Below are 19,994 nucleotides of genomic sequence, written 5' to 3' on the forward strand. Positions count from 1 at the left end.
CGTTCCATCCACAGCCTCCGCTGCCGCCGGCAAGGGCCGTGGTGGCGGTGGGCCCTGCACCAAAGATCCAGGGCGGGTGGTTGCCGCGGAACACCCTGTGAGGCGGAGGTGGCGTCTCATGCGGGGAGGCCGGGGTGGCAGTCAGGGCGGCACCCTTGTTGTGCGACGGCGATGGGAGCTTCCATGGTCGGTTGCGTGCGCATGGGTGGCTTCGATGGCTGAGGATCTGGCATCCTGTCCAAATCTGTCTCGGTACGGCCTTGGTCGGCCGATAGCGTGAGGAGGACCGGTGAGGGGCGGCTGGAGGCTCCCTACCGGCGTGCCGACGGTGGTCCTCGTCTCCACGGCAGGGCTCCGTTCGGTCCCAGCCGGCTGCGAGGTTGGGGGCGCGACTTCCGGTGAAAATCACGTCCACCTCGGTCATGGCAGGCGATGGTGGTGTCTATCACGTAGTTCCCTTCTCGAGACATCAGTGTTGCAGGTCGTGGCACCCCACTCGTGATGGTCCGGGGAAAACTCTAGATCTGGATCTACCGGATCGAACGATGATGGCACCTTCGATGTCGTTGTCCCTCTTGAGGGCATCGTTCTGTAGTAAGTGTTGGACTGGACAAGTGGAGTAGCGGTGTCACATCCACCTCAAGGCCGACGGCAGATCCTTGTGGCATGGCGTTGCGGAGGTTCGGCGACGGGCGCGTGTGCACGGATACATGCAGGATGGTGGAGTTGTCTGGCGCCGTGCTGGCGTCGACGGCAGGCCAGGCAAGGTCGATGTGTCAATATACTCATCCTTATGAACGCACACATGTACACCCTATCTCTATGAGCATCTCTGAATGACTGAGCCGGCATATCATTTTGAAATTTACGAAGTCATCGTAGGCACCTCGTCGTCAGTCGTCACAGGTTGGTTCACTATGCTTTGTAGGTGTCCTTTTTCCTTATTGTCGGTTCATTGTAATTTTTAATAGTAATTATCAAATATAAGTTGTTCTTTGCGTGTCTTCTTAAAAAAACATTTACAGTTATCTTCGTTGTCTATAATGTGCATTAATAATAATTCAAACATAAGTTTTTCTTGTGTTATTAAAGCAAATAAGACAAGCTTCATGGAGACTAGCCGGAAAATATTTCATAATGGAGACAGTAAGTTGCCAACGGGCAGTGTGTTGCACCTCTTCTAGGAAATCCTTGGTCTCTTTGCTGGAGCTAGAGCATCTATAGCCGGACTTGGCAAATCCGGCCTCTTAAATACCCGTGGACGCGTCCGGGCGTGTCCGCGGGCACTGACCGGGTACCCCTTATATTTGCCATTCTGCATTCGCATATTTCATATCCGGCGTCTTATATCCGTACTATCCATGCACACGTTAATCTATCCTACATGATCATACGATGGACAACAAAATTGAACTGTAAAGGAACACAAGATCATAGTCGTCCATAGACAAGTTCATAAACTTCTACAACGAAAACGATATAAACATTGAGGAGGAGGGGGCCGGAATCACCACTTCCTCGCTGGGCCTTTACCCTTCCAATCGCTGGCGCAGCTGTAGGCGTCCGCGGCTGGTGGAGGGTCTTGGTCGTCAGACGATGAGGTGCAGTTGTTGCCGCCGTCGGAGTCGGAGTCGAAGAGGACGATGATCCCCTTCATCTAACGGACCGTCCTGTCCTGCTCCGGCTTCAGCCTTACCACCTGAGCCTTCTCCGCCGCTGCCTCCTTCACCTCGCGTTCCGACTGCTCAATAGCTAGCCGGAGCGCCTTGGTGTTCTTCCACCGAAGGCGGCGAGCGTCCGTCTCCGCCGTCGTGAGAGAGCGGCGGTACACCCATGCGAGGAGACGCGCATCCTCATTGGCATCCGGCTCTGTCCGGCGGCGGTGACGCGTGGACTGCTCCGCCGCCTCCCTGTCCCGTGCACGCTACCTCCCGTGGCGCGCGGCGCGGGCCTCCGACTCCCGAGTGCGCTTGCGGGCCGGAGGTGCGGGCACAAAAACCCAGCGCTGGCCGCGTGCAGGAGCGGCTGGCAGGGGACTGTGCGGACTGTGCTGACCGGTCATTGCTGCACGTGGCCCAGGAGGGTCCAGCTCCGGCGTCCGCACTGCGTCGGCACGGGAGGTGCGGCGACGCTCCAGATCCTGAGTCGTCGCCGGTCTCCACCTTGGACCGCTCCAACACAATGTGGAGGGCCATCTCCTCCACGTAGTCAACCTCCGATCCAGAGTCGCTGCCGAAACTGCTCATGGTGGTGGATGGGATCGGAACCGGAGAGGGAGAAGAGTGGACGGACGGAGTGAGAGAGGAAGAGGGTGAGCTGGGGTTTGAGCTTGCCGCTCAGATTGGGGTTTTCTGTGGGGACCGTGGTTGGCCGGACCTGTCAGGTGGACGCGCCCGGACATGTCCAGGCCGCCCCATATCCTCCCTATATTTGAGCTGGATATGAGGGGTGCCGGTCAGTCCGGACGTTTGAGGCCCGTTTGAGAGGTCCGGTTGGGTCGAATTTTTGTGACCGGTCACTAACCGGAGGGCATGTCTGGGCGTTTGAGACGAGTATGAGAGACCCGGCTGTCGATGCTCTTAGAACTCAGCATTTAGTATGAGAAGTATTACTGGCCAGAATGCAGAATGCACAAACAGACTAGAGATACACTCACAACAGCAGGCAAGATGAGTAGAGAGTAGCACAGCCTGTTAGCCAACAAATGGAACTCATCATGACACTGCATTAGTAAAAACGAGAGTGTAATTCACTTTGTATAGGTATTTGAATTCACAGTTTGCATCAGTAAGCAGATCAAGCATTAGCACATTCATCTTGGTTGAACACAATGACTGGTGCATTACCAATTATAAGTTTCTTCTGCCCTGCTTTGGGGCCCTCTTTGGTTTAAAGATTAATTTCTTAAAGAGCAATGTCATTCTAACCGGCGCCTCGGACGAGGAAGCATGTAGAGTGGCTAATTTTCTTAACTGCAATCTGGGCTCCTTTCCCTTCAAATACCTCAGACTTCCTATTTCTCCTTCCAAATTGTGTGCCAGGTATTTTATTCCCTCTATTCTCAAGGTTGGGAACACGGTTATGCCTTGGGGGTGGGGGCACTACAATTCTACCGCTGGCAAAGTCTACCTTATTAATGCATGCCTCTTCTTCCTACCCATGTTTCTGATGGGTTTCATCGGCTCCTAGAAGGCACTCATGCTAGTTTTGATAAACACAGAAGTGGCTTTTACTAGAATATTGCGAATATCAAAATAAATATAGGATGGTGAAATGAAAAGTTATGTGTTGGCAAAAAAACCTTGGGGGTTGGGTATCGCTAAAACCTTTATTATGAATGTGTATCATCATTAAGTGGTGGTTGTGTATCTTCAATACCTAACCAGGGGTTCTGTGATTGGATATTCTCAAAGCTAAATATTTTCCAAATAGTTGCCCTATGTTTGCTTCGGCGAATGGTGTTCCCAGTTTTGGCGCCAGCTTGTTAATGTTCGAGATGATTTTAAATTGCTTGTGAAGTTCACAATTGGGGATGGTTGTTAGATGTGTATAGTTACTCTCTGTACATCCTCATTGTATAAGGGGCTTTTCTGCACTTTACCACATCTGTATATGTACTGGCCTTTGGCCCTCGGTAAATCTAGTTGCTGTTCATCCAACTGTTGGAAATATGCCCTAGAGGCAATAATAAAATGGTTATTATTATATTTCTTTGTTCATGATAATTGTCTATTGTTCATGCTATAATTGTGTTATCCGGAAATCGTAATACATGTGTGAATACATAGACCACAACACGTCCCTAGTGAGCCTCTAGTTGACTACCTCGTTGATCAAAAGATAGTCATGGTTTCCTGACTATGGACATTGGATGTCATTGATAACGGGATCACATCATTAGGAGAATGATGTGATGGACAAGACCCAATCCTAAGCATAGCTCAAAGGTCGTGTAGTTCGTTTGCTATAGCTTTTCTGAATGTCAAGTATCATTTTCCTTAGACCATGAGATTGTGCAACTCTCGGATACCGTAGGAGTGCTTTGGGTGTGCCAAACGTCACAACGTAACTGAGTGACTATAAAGGTACACTACAGGTATCTCCGAAAGTGTCTATTGGGTTGGCACGAATCGAGACTGGGATTTGTCACTCCGTATGACGGAGAGGTATCTCTGGGCCCAATCGGTAATGCATCATCATAATGAGCTCAATGTGACCAAGTGGTTGATCACGGGATCATGCATTACGGTACAAGTAAAGTGACTTGCCGGTAACGAGATTTAACGAGGTATTGGGATACTGACGATCGAGTCTCGGGCAAGTAACGTACCGATTGACAAAGGGAATTGTATATGGATTGATTGAATCCTTGACATCATGGTTCATCCGATGAGATCATCGAGGAGCATGTGGGAGCCAACATGGGTATCCAGATCCCGCTGTTGGTTATTGACCGCAGAGTCGTCTCGGTCATGTCTGCGTGTCTCCCGAACCCGTAGGGTGTACACACTTAAGGTTCGGTGACGCTAGGGTTGTTGAGATATTAGTATACGGTAACAAGAAAGTTGTTCGGAGTCCCGGATGAGATCCCGGACGTCACGAGGAGTTCCAAAATGGTCCGGAGGTGAAGATTTATATATAGGAAGTCAAGTTTCGGCCATCAGGAAAGTTTTGGGGGTAATCGGTATTGTACCGGGACCACCGGAAGGGTCCCGGGGGTCCACCGGGTGGGGCCACCTATCTCGGAGGGCTCCATGGGCTGAAGTAGGAGGGGAACCAGCCTCTAGTGGGCTGGTGCGCCCCCCTTGGGCCTCCCCCTGCGCCTAGGGTTGGAAACCCTAGGGGTGGGGGGCGCCCCACTTGCCTTGGGGGGCAAGCCACCCCCTTGGCCGCCGCCCCCCTTGGAGATGGCATGTCCTAGGGCCGGCGCCCCCTAGGGGTCCTACAAATAGTGGGGGGGAGGGAGGGCAGCTGCACCCTAGCCCCTGGCCTCTCCCTCTCCCTCCCGTGACACCTCTCCTTCTCGCAGTGCTCGACGAAGCCCTACCGAGATCGCCATAGTTTCCACCACCACGCCGTCGTGCTGCTGGATCTCCATCAACCTCTCCTTCCCCCTTGCTGGATCAAGTTGGAGAAGACGTCTTCCCAACCGTACGTGTGTTGAACGCGGAGGTGCCGTCCGTTCGGCGCTAGGTCATCGGTGATTTGGATCACGACGAGTATGACTCCATCAACCCCGTTCTCTTGAACGCTTCCGCGCGCAATCTACAAGGGTATGTAGATGCACTCCTTTCTCCCTCGTTGCTAGATGACTCCATAGATTGATCTTGGAGATGCGTAGAAAATTTTAAAATTCTGCTACGTTCCCCAACAGTGGCATCATGAGCTAGGTCTATGCGTAGTTTCTATGCACAAGTAGAACACAAAGCAGTTGTGGGCGTGGATATTGTCTATTTGCTTGCCGTTACTAGTCTTATCTTGATTCGGCAGCATCGTGGGATGAAGCGGACCGGACCGACCTTACACGTGCGCTTACGTGAGACTGGTTCCACCGATTGACATGCACTAGTTGCATAAGGTGGCTGGCGGGTGTCTGTCTCTCCCACTTTAGTCGGATCGGATTTGATGAAAAGGGTCCTTATGAAGGGTAAATAGAAATTGGCATATCACATTGTGGTTTTGGCGTAGGTAAGAAACATTCTTGCTAGAAACCTATAGCAGCCACATAAAAAACTTGCAACAACAATTAGAGGACGTCTAACTTGTTTTTGCAGCATGTGCCGTGTGATGTGATATGGCCAAAAGGATGTGATGAATGATATATGTGATGTATGAGATTGATCATGTTCTTGTAATAGGAATCACGACTTGCATGTCGATGAGTATGACAACCGGCAGGAGCCATAGGAGTTGTCTTCATTTATTTATGACCTGCGTGTCAACATAGACGTCATGTAATTACTTTACTTTATTGCTAAAGCGTTAGCCATAGTAGTACAAGTAATAGATGACGAGACAACTTCAAGAAGACACGATGATGGAGATCATGGTGTCATGTCGGTGACAACGATGATCATGAAGCCCCAAAGATGGAGATCAAAAGGAGCAAATGATATTGGCCATATCATGTCACTATTTGATTGCATGTGATGTTTATCATGTTTTACATCTTATTTGCTTAGAACGACGGTAGCTTAAATAAGATGATCCCTCGTAATAATTTCAAGAAAGTGTTCCCCCTAACTATGCACCGTTGCGAAGGTTCGTTGTTTCGAAGCACCACGTGATGATCGGGTGTGATAGATTCTAACGTTCGAATACAACGAGTGTAAGCCAGATTTACACACGCAATACACTTAGGTTGACTTGACGAGCCTAGCATGTACAGACATGGCCTCGGAACACGGAAGACCGAAAGGTCGAGCATGAGTCGTATAGAAGATACGATCAACATGAAGATGTTCACCGATGTTGACTAGTCCGTCTCACATGATGATCGGACACGGCCTAGTTAACTCGGATCATGTTTCACTTAGATGACTGGAGGGATGTCTATCTGAGTGGGAGTTCATTGAATAATTTGATTAGATGAACTTAATTATCATGAACTTAGTCTAAAATCTTTACAATATGTCTTGTAGATCAAATGGCCCACGTTGTCCTCAACTTCAATGCGTTCCTAGAGAAAACCAAGCTGAAAGATGATGGCAGCAACTATATGGACTGGGTCCGGAACCTGAGGATCATCCTCATAGCTGCCAAGAAAGATTATGTCCTAGAAGCACCGCTAGGTGACGCACCCATCCCAGAGAACTAAGACGTTATGAACGCTTGGCAGTCACATGCTGATGATTACTCCCTCGTTCAGTGTGGCATGCTTTACAGCTTAGAACCGGGGCTCCAAAAGCGTTTTGAGAGACACGGAGCATATGAGATGTTCGAAGAGCTGAAAATGGTTTTCCAAGCTCATGCCCGGGTCGAGAGATATGAAGTCTCCGACAAGTTCTTCAATTGTAAGATGGAGGAAAATAGTTCTGTCAGTGAGCACATACTCAAAATGTCTGGGTTGCATAACCGCTTGACTCAACTGGGATTTAATCTCCCGGATGACGCGGTCATTGATAGAATCCTTCAGTCGCTTCCACCGAGCTACAAGAGCTTTGTGATGAACTTCAATATGCAGGGGATGGAAAAGACCATTCCTGAGGTATATTCAATGCTGAAATCAGCAGAGGTGGAAATCAAAAAGGAACATCAAGTGTTGATGGTGAATAAAACCACTAAGTTCAAGAAAGGCAAGGTTAAGAAGAACTTCAAGAAGGACGGCAAGGGAGTTGCCGTGCCCGGTAAGCAAGCTGCCGGAAAGAAGCCAAAGAATGGACCCAAGCCCGAGACTGAGTGTTTTTATTGCAAGGGAAGTGGTCACTGGAAGCGGAACTGCCCCAAATACTTAGCGGACAAGAAGGCTGGCAACACTAAAGGTATATGTGATATACATGTAATTGATGTGTACCTTACCAATACTCGTAGTAGCTCCTGGGTATTTGATACCGGTGCGGTTGCTCACATTTGTAACTCAAAGCAGGAGCTACGGAATAAGCGGAGACCGACGAAGGACGAGGTGACGATGCGCGTCGGGAATGGTTCCAAGGTCGATGTGATCGCCGTCGGCACGCTACCTCTACATTTACCTACGGGATTAGTTTTAAACCTCAATAATTGTTATTTAGTGCCAGCTTTGAGCATGAACATTGTATCAGGATCTCGTTTAATTCGAGATGGCTACTCATTTAAATCCGAGAATAATGGTTGTTCTATTTATATGAGAGATATGTTTTATGGTCATGCTCCGTTGGTGAATGGTTTATTCTTAATGAATCTCGAGCGTAATGTTACACATATTCATAGCGTGAATGCCAAAAGATGTAAGGTTGATAATGATAGTCCCACATACTTGTGGCACTGCCGTCTTGGTCACATAGGTGTCAAACGCATGAAGAAGCTCCATGCAGATGGACTTTTGGAGTCTCTTGATTACGAATCATTTGACACGTGTGAACCATGCCTCATGGGTAAAATGACCAAGACTCTGTTCTCAGGAACAATGGAGCGAGCAACCAACTTATTGGAAACCATACATACTGATGTGTGCGGTCCAATGAGTGTTGAGGCTCGCGGTGGCTATCGTTATGTTCTCACCCTCAATGATGACTTGAGTAGATATGGATATCTCTACTTAATGAAACACAAGTCTGAAACCTTTGAAAAGTTCAAGGAATTTCAGAGCGAGGTTGAGAATCAACGTGACAGGAAAATCAAGTTCTTGCGATCAGATCGTGGGGGAGAATACTTGAGTCACGAATTTGGCACACACTTAAAAAATGTGGAATAGTTTCACAACTCACGCCGCCTGGAACACCTTAGCGTAATTGTGTGTCCGAACATTGTAATCGCACTCTATTGGATATGGTGCGATCTATGATGTCTCTTACCGATCTACCGCTGTCATTTTGGGGCTATGCTTTAGAGACTGCCGCATTCACTTTAAATAGGGCTCCGTCGAAATCCGTTGAGACAACACCGTATGAATTATGGTTTGGGAAGAAACCTAAGCTGTCATTTCTAAAAGTTTGGGGATGCGATGCTTATGTCAAGAAACTTCAACCTGAAAAGCTCGAACCCAAATCGGAAAAATGCGTCTTCATAGGATACCCTAAAGAAACTATCGGGTATACCTTCTACCTCAGATCCAAAGGCAAGATCTTTGTTGCCAAGAATGGGTCCTTTCTAGAGAAAGAGTTTCTCTCGAAAGAAATAAGTGGGAGGAAAGTAGAACTTGATGAAGTATTACCTCTTGAACCGGTAAGTGGCGCAGCTCAAGAAAATGTTCCTGAGGTGCCTGCATCAACTAGAGAGGAAGTTGATGATGATGATCATGAAACTTCGGATCAAGTTGCTACTGAACTTTGTAGGTCCACGAGGACACGTTCCGCACCAGAGTGGTACGGCAACCCTGTCTTGGAAATCATGTTGTTAGACAACGATGAACCTTTGAACTATAAAGAAGCGATGGCGGGCCCAGATTCCGACAAATGGCTGGAAGCCATGAAATCCGAGATAGGATCCATGTATGAAAACGAAGTATGGACTTTGACCGACTTGCCCAATGATCGGCGAGCCATAGAAAATAAATGGATCTTTAAGAAGAAGACAGACGCGGATGGTAACGTAACCATCTATAAAGCTTGTCTTGTCACTAAGGGTTATCGACAAGTTCAAGGGGTTGACTACGATGAGACTTTCTCACCCGTAGCGAAGCTGAAGTCTGTCCGAATCATATTAGCAATTGCCGCATTCTATGATTATGAGATATGGCAAATGGACGTCAAAACGGCATTCCTTAATGGTATCCTTAAGGAAGAATTGTATATGATGCAGCCGGAAGGTTTTGTCGATCCTAAGAATGCTGACAAGGTGTGCAAGCTCCAACGCTCGATTTATGGGCTGGTGCAAGCATCTCGGAGTTGGAACATTCGTTTTGATGAGATGATCAAAGCGTTTGGGTTTGCGCAGACTTATGGAGAAGCCTGCATTTATAAGAAAGTGAGTGGGAGCTCTGTAGCATTTCTCATATTGTATGTGGATGACATACTGCTGATGGAAAATGATATAGAATTCTTGGAAATCATAAAGGCCTACATGAACAAGTGTTTTTCAATGAAGGATCTTGGAGAAGCTGCTTATATATTAGGCATCAAGATCTATAGAGATAGATCGAGACGCCTCATTGGTCTTTCACAGAGTACGTACCTTGACAAGATATTGAAGAAGTTCAAAATGGATCAGTCAAAGAAGGGGTTCTTGCCTGTATTGCAAGGTACGAGATTGAGCACGGCTCAATGCCCGACCACGGCAGAAGATAGAGAAAAGATGAGTGTCGTCCCCTATGCCTCGGCCATAGGGTCTATCATGTATGCTATGCTATGTACCAGACCTAATGTAAACCTTGCCGTAAGTTTGGTAGGAAGGTAGCAAAGTAATCCCGGCATGGAACACTGGACAGCGGTCAAGAATATCCTGAAGTACCTGAAGAGGACTAAGGATATGTTTCTCATTTATGGAGGTGACGAAGAGCTCGTCGTAAAGGGTTACGTCGATGCTAGCTTCGACACAGATCTGGATGACTCTAAGTCACAAACCGGATACGTGTATATTTTGAATGGTGGGGCAGTAAGCTGGTGCAGTTGCAAGCAAAGCGTTGTGGCATGATCTACATGTGAAGCGGAGTACATGGCAGCCTCGGAGGCAGCACAAGAGGCAATCTGGGTGAAGGATTTCATTATCCACCTAGGAGTCATACCCAATGCGTCGGGCCCGATGACTCTCTTCTGTGACAACACTAGAGCTATTGCCCTTGCCAAGGAGCCCAGGTTTCACAGGAAGACCAGGCATATCAAGCGTCGCCACAACTCCATTCGTGAAACTGTTCAAAATGGAGACATAGATATTTGTAAAGTACATACGGACCTGAATGTGGTAGATCCGTTGACTAAACCTCTCCCTAGAGCAAAACACGATCAACACCACAACTGCATGGGTGTTTGATTCATCACAATGTAACTAGACTATTGACTCTAGTGCAAGTGGGAGACTATTGGAAATATTCCCTAGAGGCAATAATAAAATGGTTATTATTATATTTCTTTGTTCATGATAATTGTCTATTGTTCATGCTATAATTGTGTTATCCGGAAATTGTAATACATGTGTGAATACATAGACCACAACACGTCCCTAGTGAGCCTCTAGTTGACTACCTCGTTGATCAAAAGATAGTCATGGTTTCCTGACTATGGACATTGGATGTCATTGATAACGGGATCACATCATTAGGAGAATGATGTGATGGACAAGACCCAATCCTAAGCATAGCTCAAAGGTCGTGTAGTTCGTTTGCTATAGCTTTTCCGAATGTCAAGTATCATTTCCTTGGACCATGAGATTGTGTAACTCCCGGATACCGTAGGAGTGCTTTGGGTGTGCCAAACATCACAACGTAACTGGGTGACTATAAAGGTACACTACAGGTATCTCCGAAAGTGTTTGTTGGGTTGGCACGAATCAAGACTGGGATTTGTCACTCCGTATGACGGAGAGGTTTCTCTGGTCCCACTCGGTAATGAATCATCATAATGAGCTCAGTGTGACCAAGTGGTTGATCACGGGATCATGCATTACGGTACGAGTAAAGTGACTTGCCGGTAACGAGATTGAACGAGGTATTGGGATACCGACGATCGAGTCTCGGGCAAGTAACATACCGATTGACAAAGGGAATTGTATACGGATTGATTGAATCCTCGACATCGTGGTTCATCCGATGAGATCATCGAGGAGCATGTGGGAGCCAACATGGGTATCCACATCCCTCTGTTGGTTATTGACCGGAGAGTCGTCTCGGTCATGTCTGAGTGTCTCCCGAACCCGCAGGGTCTACACACTTAAGGTTCGGTGACGCTAGGGTTGTTGAGATATTAGTATACGGTAACCCAAAAGTTGTTCGGAGTCCCGGATGAGATCCTGGACATCACGAGGAGTTCCGGAGGTGAAGATTTATATATAGGAAGTCAAGTTTTGGCCATCGCGAAAGTTTCAGGGGTAATCGATATTGTACCGGGACCACCGGAAGGGTCCCGGGGGTCCACTGGGTGGGGCCACCTATCCCAGAGGGCCCCATGGGCTGAAGTGGGAGGGGAACCAGCCCCTAGTGGGCTGGTGCGCCCCCCTTGGGCCTCCTCCTGCGCCTAGGGTTGGAAACCCTAGGGGTGGGGGGCGCCCCACTTGCCTTGGGGGGCAAGCCACCCCCTTGGCCGCCGGCCCCCCTTGGAGATGGCATCTCCTAGGGCCGGCGCCCCCCCTAGGGGTCCTACAAATAGTGGGGGGAGGGAGGGCAGCCGCACCCTAGCCCCTGGCCTCTCCCTCTCCCTCCCATGACACCTCTCCTTCTCGCAGTGCTCGGCGAAGCCCTGCCGAGATCGTCGTAGTTTCCACCACCACGCCGTCGTGCTGCTGGATCTCCATCAACCTCTCCTTCCCCTTGCTGGATCAAGTTGGAGGAGACGTCTTCCCAACCGTACGTGTGTTGAACGCGGAGGTGCCGTCTGTTCGGCGCTAGGTCATCGATGATTTGGATCACGACGAGTACGACTCCATCAACCCCGTTCTCTTGAACGCTTCCGCGCGTGAACTACAAGGGTATGTAGATGCACTCCTTTCTCCCTCGTTGCTATATGACTCCATAGATTGATCTTGGTGATGCGTAGAAAATTTTAAAATTCTGTTATGTTCCCTAACACCAACATGGTATCAGATGTTAGGTTCCCCTCTCTCCTGCATGCTGCAACTCCGTGCTAGCTACTCCCTCGATCCACCCACTACCAGGTCCGGCTCTCCTTGCCGCGGATCCGGCCGCCTCGTCTCTTCTCACCGCGGATCTGGCCGCCCCGGCCCTCCTCACTGCAGCCTTGGCCGCCCCGGCCTGCATCGCTACCTGGCTCAGCCCAGTTGCCGCCGCCGTCGGTCTTCTATGACTCGGATTCGCACGGGGCCGGCCCCTCGCTCCGCTGCTCGCCCCCACCGCCCGGTCGCCGCCCCGCCTGTCCTGCTTCGCTGCTGCTCCGTTCGACTGCTGAGGCTGCTGCTTTGCTCGGCCCTGTGCGTGAGCTGCTTCACTTGGCTCCACTGACCCGCTCTCGTTCGACCACCCTTGCCTGCTGCGAGCCGACGCGGGTTCTTGCCCGCTTGCCTGCTGCGAGCCGCTCGCTTCGGTTGTACGCGCGCGGGCGTGAGCGAGCGATCGATCCCAATCGATCTAGATCGGGTCCTCTGCCTTCGTTGGCTCAAAAAAAGATATCTCAATATGTCATCTTCAGGCTATGTGGCTATTCCTCGCTGCTCGGTGATCTTTGATAGCACCAACTATGATGAGTTTGCGGGTTTCATGCGTATCCATATGTGCGGCCTTCTGTTATGAGGCGTTCTCTTTGGCGAGGTAACGTGTCCGCCCTGCCCTGCTGCTCCGTTGGCTCCTATTCCGCCGATGCCGCCGGTGCTTGCTGCCGATGCTTCTCAGACTGATTGGGATGCAGCCAAGGCTCTTGATGATGCTGCAGTTGATACTTATGATCAGTAGGTATCCGCATATTCTGATGCTCTTTCTGTCTACCAGGATGATCTGTCTTCTTACACTTAGTGGTGCAATGATGATGCTCGAGCTGCTGTTGTTCTCACTGCGAGTGTCCTCCCTCAGTTTGCTTCGGAGTTCATGGGCCTCGGCACTATTGCAGCGATGTGGTCCTATCTTTGTCAGTGCTATCAGCCCTCTGGTGATGCTCTATACCTTTCTGTGGTGCATCAGGGGCATGCTCTTCAGTAGGGTGACTCGTCTGTTGATGAGTTCTATTCACAGTGCTCTGCCATCTAACGTCAGCTTGAATCACTACGGACAGTTGTTTGTGGCACTTGTCGTTGCTCTCAGACTACGCGGTCTGACTTGGAGTTTTAGAGGGTTCACGGGTTCTTATCTCGTCTCCGCTCCGAGTTTGAGCTCCGACGTGCTCACTTGCTTGCCCGTGGTCGTGTTCCTATCTCGGAAGTGTTTGCTGAGCTTCATGCTGAGGAGACCCGCCTTCGTTCTGCTGGGTTTCTTGCAGTCTCTTCTGTGTTGGCTGCTCGTGCTCCTATGTCGTCTGCTCGTCCCACTGCTCCACCGCTCCTTCCCACACCTTCAGGGGGGTGGGTCGCCCTCCTTATGTTGAGAAGGGCCAGTCGCATTGTGACACTTTCTGTGACTACTGCTCCAGGCCAGGTCACCCAGAGTCTGATTGTCGCCAGAAGTAGCGAAACCAGAGGCGCTCCTCTTCCAGTGGGACTCCTGTGTCATCATCGACTCCGTAACTCACTGACCAGGACATTGTGCGCCTCAAGCGCCTTCTGGCTTCCTCCGGTTCTTCCTCGACGGGCTCTGCTTCTGCTGTGACTGGTGTCTCCACTTCATCACCACCGACATCTACATCGTCAGGTACATCCTCGTGGGTTCTGGACTCTGGAGCCTCATTTCATATGTCCTCTGATTCTTCCTTGTTGTCTTCTCTTCGCCCTCTTGATTCTCCTATTAATGTTCTCACTACTGATGGCACATCCCTTCTTGTTGCTAGTCGTGGTCTTCTTTCTACTCCATCCTTCTCTGTTCCTAGTGTTTCTCATGTTCCTCACCTTACCATGAATCTTTTTTCCGCTGCCCAACTTGCTGATTCTGGTTGTCGTGTCATTCTTGATACTGACTCTTGCTCCATTCAGGATCGTTGCACCAAGGCTTTGGTTGGTGCTGGCCCCCAGCGCCGTGAGTTAGAGGGCCTTTGGGAGGTTGACTGGATTTGTGTTCCTTCTGCTGCCACCACTTTTGTCAGCTCTCATGCTCTTGTTGCCTCTTCGTCCGCGTCCTTCCAGCAGTGGCACCATCGCCTTGGTCACATATGTGGCTCTCGCTTGTCATCTTTAGTGCGTCAGGGCCTCTTAGGGTCTGTATCTGGAGATGTTTCTTTACATTGTAATGGTTGTAGACTTGGCAAACAGACGTAGTTACCTTATCCTACCAGTGAGTCGGTCTCTCAGCATCCTTTTGACTTAGTTCATTGTGATGTCTGGGGTCCTGCTCCCTTTGATTCGAAAGGTGGTCTTCGTTACTATGTTTTGTTTATTGATGATTTCTATCGCTACACTTGGCTCTACTTCATGAAATCTTGTAGCAAAGTTCTCTCTATATACAAACGATTTGCTGCCATGGTTCACACCCAGTTTTCCACGCCCATTCGCACTTTTCGTGCTGACTCCGCTAGAGAGTATATCTCTCAGCTGTTGCGTGGTTTTCTCGCGAAACAGGGCACTCTTGCCCATTTCTCATGTCCTGGTGCTCATGCTCAGAATGGCGTTGCTGAACGCAAGCATCGTCATCTGCTTGAGACGGCTCATGCGCTGATGATTGCCGCTTCCCTTCCACCACACTTTTGGGCTGAGGCTATTTCTACATTCACCTATCTCATTAACATTTAAGCATCGACTGCTCTGCAGGGTGGTATTCCCATGGAGTGGCTCACTAGTCGTTCTCCTGACTACTCAGCTCTTCGTATGTTTGGATGTGTGTGCTATGTCCTTCTAGCCCTGCGAGAACGCACCAAACTGAATGCTCAGTCAGTTGAGTGTGTTTTCCTTGGCTACAGTGATGAGCACAAGGGCTATCGCTGCTGGGATTCTGTTGTTCGTCGCTTACGCATCTCGCGTGATGTGACCTTTGATGAGTCTCGTTCTTACTACCCACGTCCTTCTTCCTCGAGCTTCTCTGTGGATGATATTTCCTTTCTTCTTCTTCCCGATACATCCTGCTATGTGCCTCATGTTTCACCTCTTCCACCAGCCCCTCTCATTCCCTCTTCCTCACCACCGACCCCCTCTTCTCCATCCTCTTCCTTCACCTCTCCACCATCATCTCCATTCCGCCCCCCTCTCTCATCGTTTCCTCTCCACTACACTCGTCGCCCTCGTACTGAGGATGCTTCCCCTGATTCTCCTGACGCGCCTTCCACCTCTGGTGCACCTCCGTTCACGCCTCCCCCGGTTCATAAACTCCATGCTCGGCCTCGCCCCCGCTTGATCGCTATTCCCCTGACCGGTACGGTCTCTCAGTTATTGCTGAGCCCACTTCCTATCGGACTGCCATGACTCAGCCTGAATGGCATCTTGCGATTGTTGAAGAGCTTGCTGCTCTTGAGCGCTCTGGCACATGGGATCTGGTTTCCCTCCCTTCCGGTGTTCGTCCCATCACCTGCAAGTGGGTCTACAAGATTAAGACTCGCTCTGATGGTTCTCTTGAGCACTACAAAGCTCGTCTTGTGGCCTGTGGTTTTCAGCAGGAGCAGGGACGTGATTACGATGAGACTTTCGCTCATGTGGCTCACATGACCACTGTCCGCACTCTTCTTGCTGTGGCTTCTATTCGTCATTGGTCTATCTCTCAACTTGATGTCCAGAATGCCTTTCTCAATGGCGAGTTGCGTGAGGAGGTTTATATGCAGCCACCACCGGGGTACTATGCTCCTGATGGTACAGTCTGTAGGCTTCGCCGCTCCCTCTATGGTCTTAAACGGGCACCTCGCGCCTACTTTGAGCGCTTCGCCTCTGCGGTGACTGACGCTGGTTTCTTGCCCAGTGATCATGATCCTGCCTTGTTTGTTCACACGTCTCCTCGTGGTCAGACTCTTCTCCTTCTCTATGTTGATTACATGATCATCACTGGTGACGATACTGACTATATTGCCTTTGTTAAGGCTCACCTTCGCGACCAGTTCCTCATGACTGATCTTGGTCCACTTTGCTATTTTCTTGGGATTGAGATCTCCTCGACCTCCGATGGCTTCTACATCTCCCAAGAAAAATATATTCAGGATCTTCTTGCTCATGTTGCCCTTGGTAATGAGCGCACAGTTGTGACTCCTATGGAGCTCAACGTTCAGCTCCGTGCCTCTGATGGTGACCCTCTTCCTAATCCCACTCGCTAACGTCACCTTGTTGACAGTCTTGTCTATCTTGCTATTACACGTCCTGACATCTCCTATCCTGTCCACATCCCGAGTCAGTTTGTTTCAGCTCCCACCTCTGTTCACTATAGTCATCTCCTCCGTGTTCTACGATATCTTCGTGGCACGATCTCTCAGTGCCTTTTCTTTCCTCGCTCCAGCTCTCTTGCGCTCCAGGCCTACTCTGATGCTACCTGGGCTAGTGATCCCTCTGATCGACGCTCGTTGTCTGCTTATTGTGTCTTTCTTGGTGGCTCTCTTATTGCCTGGAAGACAAAGAAGCAGACCGTCGTTTCTCGTTCGAGTACAGAGGCTGAGTTGCGAGCCATGGCTATGTTGACGGCTGGGGTCATCTGGTTACGGTGGTTACTTGAGGATTTTGGTGTGTCTGCCACTACCTCGACTTCCTTACTGTCCGACAGTACCGGTGCTATCAGTATTGCGCGTGACCCGGTGAAGCATGAGCTCACCAAGCACATCGGTGTGGATGCCCATTTTGTGCGTGCTGCTGTGCAGGATCAGACACTCGCTCTTCACTATGCTCCCTCTGAGTTACAGTTGGCGGACTTCTTCACGAAGACACAAACTCGAGCGCAACATGGCTTTTTCCTCTCCAAACTTAGTGTTGTTCATCCACCATGAGTTTGAGGGGGGGGTGTTAGATGTATATAGTTACTCTCTGTACATCCTCATTGTATAAGGGGCTTTTCTGCACTTTACCACATATGTATATGTACTGGCCTTTGGCCCTCGGTAAATCTAGTTGATGTTCATCCAACAATGGTGTCTCTATTCGTTTTTTGGTTGGACAGGTGGACCGGGACGAACCTCTCTCTTCATCTTTCCCTGCCCTTTTCTCTTACCGTTCTTCGCTTGAGATCTCCATAGTGGAGCTCTATATTAGGAATTCGAACCTAGGTTTCTGCAGGATGTTGTCTCTGCCAGAAGAGTTGGAAGATTGGCACCACCTTGCTGCTATCTTCCTTGAGCTCTCAGAGATTGTGGATTCGGTGACATGGCCCTATTCTCATTCTGGGTGTTTTCGGTCAAGTCTCTTTATAATAAGTTGATGGAGGTGTTGTCGTCAATAGGTTTAATGGAGTTTGGAAGGCTCACATTCCCCTAAAGGTTAACATTTTCATGTGGCAAGCCATGCGTGGCAGATTGTAGGCATCTGATCGAATCCAGAAGCGTAATGGTCCTGGCTCTGAATTTTTTGCCTTGTGCAGATCAATTGAAAACTCTAGTCATATCATTTTTCATTGTCCTCTAGCTTAATTTTCTTGGTGCTGCTTCAGAGAATGGTTGCGCGTGTCTTGGGCACCGTCTACTTTCGAAGATCTTAGGCCCTTGGCTTGCTCCCTGGTGGGGCAACTCAAACCGCTATTTTGGTTTGGCTTTTCAGCTATGTGCTAGATCCCGTGGACTACCAGGAACAAATTTATAATTAAGCATTACTTCCCTAACAAGGCTCTTGACTGTATTTTTAAACTGTCCATTCTTTTGTTGGAGTGGAAATCATTGACTAAGAAGGGCGACAATGATGCAGTGGAGCTTCTGATCTCTCGCATAAGGGCTATGGCGAATTATGTTTACTTTGCCTGGTTGTCTGTTTTTTTGAGATAGTTAGCTGATGTGTTGGTTGTGGAACCTTTGAGTGAAGCTTCGTGAGTTCATTAATATAAAGTTGGGCCGACTCCTTTTATCTTAAAAAAAAGCATTAGCACAGTTGTCAATTTTAAATGAAACAAGCTGAATATTTTACCTTCTCGGAAGATAATTGGAAGCCCTTAGCAAACTGCCAAAAAAGAAACCCTTAGCAAACTGTATTAACACCAGCAGCCTTTGCTTTCCAATCTCAATCTTCGCCTCAACACCGGTGCTCCAACACTTAAGAGTTACTCCCTCTGTTCCTAAATATAAGTCTTTCTTAGAGATTTCAATATGTACTACATACGGCGCAAAATGAATGAATCTACACTCTAAAATATGTCTATATACATCCGTATATAGTCCATATTGAAATATCTAAAAAGACTTATATTTAGAAACAGAGGGAGTATTTTTTAAGGGAAACGAAAGTGTGTGTGTTGGGTAGCCCAAGGATAAGAATACCTATCCATGAAATTTGTACATATATGTAGGGAACATCCACATGTATTCCCTCCGTTTCAAAATTCTTGTCTTAGATATACATCCGTATTTAGACAAATCTAAGACAAAAATTTTGAGACGGGAGGAGTACGTGTGAAAGAACATGAGGCGTGCCTTACAATAACAACAACTTGCTTAATTAGAATGGTCTTTACATGGATATTAACTTATTTGTGACACATTTATCTGCGCTATTTTACCAGTATGATCCTTAATTTGTTTTGGAAAACAAACACAACATCAGCAGCCTTGCAACTCCCTGCAAAAGAGGAACACTTAGAAAACTGTATTACAAAATGCACTTAATTAGAATGGTCTTTACATGGATATTAACTTATTTGTGACACATTTATCTGCGCTATTTTACCAGTATGATCCTTAATTTGTTTTGGAAAACAAACACAACATCAACAGCCTTGCAACTCCCTGCAAAAATGGAACACTTAGAAAATTGTATTACAAAAATGCACTTAATTAGAATGGTCTTTACATGGATATTAACTTATTTGTGACACATTTACCTGCGCTATTTTACCAGTATGATCCTTAATTTGTTTTGGAAAACAAACACAACATCAGAAAAGACTTATATTTAGAAACAGAGGGAGTATTTTTTAAGGGAAACGAAAGTGTGTGTGTTGGGTAGCCCAAGGATAAGAATACCTATCCATGAAATTTGTACATATATGTAGGGAACATCCACATGTATTCCCTCCGTTTCAAAATTCTTGTCTTATAGATACATCCGTATTTAGACAAATCTAAGACAAAAATTTTAAGATGGGAGGAGTACGTGTGAAAGAACATGAGGCGTGCCTTACAATAACAACAACTTGCTTAATTAGAATGGTCTTTACATGGATATTAACTTATTTGTGACACATTTATCTGTGCTATTTTACCAGTATGATCCTTAATTTGTTTTGGAAAACAAACACAACATCAGCAGCCTTGCAACTCCCTGCAAAAAAGAAACACTTAGAAAACTGTATTACAAAATGCACTTAATTAGAATGGTCTTTACATGGATATTAACTTATTTGTGACACATTTATCTGCGCTATTTTACCAATATGATCCTTAATTTGTTTTGGAAAACAAACACAACATCAGCAGCCTTGCAACTCCCTGCAAAAAAAGGAACACTTAGAAAACTGTATTACAAAATGCACTTAATTAGAATGGTCTTTACATGGATATTAACTTGTT

This window comes from Triticum aestivum, chromosome 1A (assembly GCF_018294505.1).
Source record: "Triticum aestivum cultivar Chinese Spring chromosome 1A, IWGSC CS RefSeq v2.1, whole genome shotgun sequence".
NCBI classification, from domain to species: Eukaryota; Viridiplantae; Streptophyta; class Magnoliopsida; order Poales; family Poaceae; genus Triticum; species Triticum aestivum.